This window comes from Branchiostoma belcheri, unplaced genomic scaffold, assembly GCF_001625305.1.
Source record: "Branchiostoma belcheri isolate BF01 breed outbred unplaced genomic scaffold, Haploidv18h27 scaffold255, whole genome shotgun sequence".
Taxonomy (NCBI): domain Eukaryota; kingdom Metazoa; phylum Chordata; class Leptocardii; order Amphioxiformes; family Branchiostomatidae; genus Branchiostoma; species Branchiostoma belcheri.
The window spans coordinates 80,072-83,923 of NW_017803860.1; the positions used below are offsets into that span (position 1 = coordinate 80,072).

At 40.4% G+C, this 3,852-nt stretch overlaps 1 protein-coding gene across 7 annotated transcripts in view; it reads left to right on the plus strand.

Annotated features, from left to right (window-relative positions):
- The window catches only part of LOC109471715, a 22,850-nt gene that overhangs the window by 5,586 nt on the left and 13,412 nt on the right, over positions 1–3,852 (plus strand). The window lies entirely within an intron of this gene.

A 3,852-nucleotide genomic window follows, 5' to 3' on the forward strand; every position in this document is an offset into this window, starting at 1 on the left:
GCTGTCACCAAGCTAAGGACATTGTGATGAAAGCTTCTTACTGTCACACAAGCCTCTGTAACAAGTGATGTATCATGAGATTGAACTGATGACCGTTTCGTCTTCTACGTTTTAAGTGTGCGTCTTTGTCCTTTTCTATGTCTGCGGGAATGGGAGGTTGGCTCATCACCTTGCAAACTTCGGCCCTCACTGTAGAAGCCTCCTTGAGTGTTCCCGTTGTCCTGGTTTTGTTTTCGTCTTGTGTTACTCAAATTAAAAAGAAGTAACAAGTGATATTGCAGGATTCACACCTGTCTGAACTGTCATTGTGGCTGCATGTGATAAACAATTACTGAGGTCAAGGATGCTCAGATCAGGCCTGTTGTGATCAACAAAAGGCAATCGCTGTGGGTTGTTACAGACTGTTGTACGTTGTATATGTCATGTCAGAACAACTTCAACAAGTACGTAAGGGTTACACAGGAACAACATATAGGCACTGGACCAGGTAGACACCACAGGTAAAGTTTAACATGTAGATTATTATGACTGTTGTCACACAGAGCCTTGGTATAAGCGATAAACATATGGATAAAGACATTGCAGGATTGGACTGGTGAGATTTACATGTACCTGTTTTCTGTCACAAAATGAGGGCAATTTTATGTTATTCACGTCCAGTACCTAACAGGCAAGGACATTCTATACATAGAAGCTCCTAATGCTAACAGCAAGGACATAGAAGCTCCTTGCTAACAGCTGATGTTTAGGTACATGTATTCAGACCTGTTGTAGTAAAAATATTAACATGATAGATACAGATACAGTAAATACTTTACAGTTGCTTATGTGGGGTGCATAAATAGAGCAGACTGACTTGTCTGTATATTACTATCTGGAAGAAAAGGATTTCGATCAGGTGCAGTTGAGAAATGTTGTTAGTTATGAAGTTAGTTGGATGTGAACAGATGGCAGATTGAGCCAGATCACTTCAGTAAGAACGTTAATCTCTGTCAGCTTGTGTAAAATCCCCAGTAATCCACCTACAGGTAATCCTGGGTAATCCACCTGCAGATTAGTGGGGGCCCGCATGCCCTTTTCCGTAGAGCGTAATCAGCCGTTTTAATTCCGCATAGAGCGTAGACGGACCACTCTAATTCAACGTAGAGCTTGATTGGCGAATTTTGCGTAGAGTGTAATTCGCCTTTTTGATGAGTTGTAACCACTTGAAATTTATCGTAAAGCGTAATCGCTACTGTAGCGTAGTACGTAGTCAATGCTCAATGTTTAGCATAGAGCGTTGTCAGGACCCCCCATGCAGGCCCCCATTAGTCCCACTGAGCAGATTTAGCCTGCCATAAGTACATAAAGAAGTCGTGATCCAGTTAGGTCGAACTCTGATGAACAGCTGAGTTAGGCTCATGCTGAGTTAAAACTGGAGCGTCATTAATAATTCTACCTCTCACATTGTTGTACACAAATTCACACCGTAATCTTATACAGAGCACAAGTATCAACTTAACACAACATAAATCAACATAACTAGTACATACACATGTATCTATGATGCCAGTAAATACATGCTTGACAATGATTAATGTACAACAGAAATAGTAGCTATTAAACTTTATTGATTAATGTGAATGTTGTTAAGATGATGGAGTGAATACTCCCTGCTATAGTGTTTGTATGATAGTGGTGCAATGTTTGTCACACCTGCTTTGGGACTGGGGGTCGGGGGTTTGAATCCCAGTTGTTCATTCAACTCGTTTTTACTAAAAGCGTTTTAAACTGTGGACAGGAAATTTTCTTGTTACTACATTGTAGTATGTTAAATGAAGCTGGATATCTAAAATATGGAATTATTCAGTAATATCTGTATGAAGATACATTCCCATTTCTAAACTTGATGGAACTCTTAAGATTTGCATTTTGTTCCAAGTTACATTGTATTATATAAGGAGTTTTTGAAATTTGAGTTATCACGTAACAATCCATCCCAAGGCTTGGCCTGGATGTGGTGAAAGTGACAGATTTTCAGTGAAAGTGACAGATTTTCAGTGAAAGTGACAGATTTTCAGTGAAAGTGACAGTTCAGTGAAAGTGACTAGTTCTAGTGAAAGTGGTTTGTACCTCAGCATCATTCCTCAGCTCCGGGATTTCCCTCGCCCCCTTTGCGATATCATCAGAGGAAAGCTGGTGATTTATTCGTCAGCGTTACTTGTGAGATTCGCTCCCACGGAGGTTAATACAGGACGGCAGATCCTGGAGATATGGTAATCAGCTGTCAGGTCTGATGGAGCAACTCTCGGGCTGCATCGACTCTAAACACTGTCAATATTTCATCCTGGGTGGTGTTGGTGTGACCATGGAGCTTTTGAACCTCCCTGGTTTGGCAAGAAATAACATATCCATGTACTTGTGTTAGGATGGAGTGTAGTTTGATAATAGTGTTTAATTTAAAATATGTCAAGATTTTGAAGAATTTATGTACCAATTTTTTTTTCTTTGGTTCTTTCGGCTTTTGGTACAATTTTCTTGAGGGCATGTCAGCCTTCTCAAAACAAGCCGGCTACCGGCGAAAATCGCCGCCTTCGTGGCTCGCCTGCTACTTTTTCTTATCAGCCACCTACTCTAAATTTTTTTTAGAAGGCTGCATGTTGGCCGTAGAGTACAGGAACTAGCCAGTGTAGCCTAGTTGTTACAGTTTTTCCATCTGTCAATGCAGGTTTGATTAAAACTTCAAAATTCATCGTTTTATTAAGTAAACCTAGCTTTTTGTGTTGATTTCATGGCTTCTATAGTAGCATTTTGGGCTATGATAGGATGCCTAGACCTGTTTTATTTTAATTTTTTTTCGCCCTGTTGCTTCATATTTTTTATGAAAAAATCCGAGAACTGGCAAATTAGATTGGTTTGGCCTAAGTGTAGCTGATCATGAGGTACAGACTCTGTAGATAAGCTGCTGCCACTTCCATAAGCATGGAGCGGGAGATACCATTATCAGTGCTGATAGGGGAGATTAATGACGTCCGCCCCTCCCACCGTGAAATGAACTCCATCCAAGGGGATTATGGGAAGTCAGATTGAGATCGAAACCTGCAGTCATTTCTCACTCAAGGCTTTTATGTTATACTGAAGCTTTATGAGAAGACCTACTCAAATGCAAGTAAGTAAGTAAGAAGCTTTAGACCAATAAAACAATGGCCTGTGGCTCATCATTACATTTGGGTTGAAAAAGGGATGAAAATACCTACACTGACTTCCAGCCCAGTTCTGAAACAATATCCACAGATGTTGCCAAAGTATCTCCTAGGCCTCAGTTATGCTTATAGCCGTCTTGTTCAATCTTAACTTGTGTGAGAACCAAAAAGCTGATTTTTTGTGGCCCAACAGGAATGTATGTGAATTGTAAATTGTATGTCCATGTCTGAAACTGGGTTGATAGTTCCTGTCCCTGGTGCTGAACAGCCGTCCGGTGTGATGCCACTGATGTGAACAGACTTCTGCTGTGTTACAGGCTCTCCTCCTGTGTGAGCTTTTAACTCACAAATCAATACCTACATGTCACCTGCAGTTAGGAAACACACATTGAGTAATGTAAAGCAGTGTTGAGGGTGAAATTCCTGCTAGTAATCACCTGTGTGTGAACCCTCCTGCTAGTATTTACTGTAAGGTTAAAATATGCATTTTGGTCACTGCAGAGTTACAGCAGAAACTTGCTAAGTACTACACATGTATAGTAACATACATGTAGAATCAGAGGTAACAAGTACAAGTATGTGACACAGCAAAAATGCTAGTTGTAGACTTCATCCAGAAGTTACTTTTGAACCATAGAAATTTCAGGTAGACTATATCATAATGCATGGT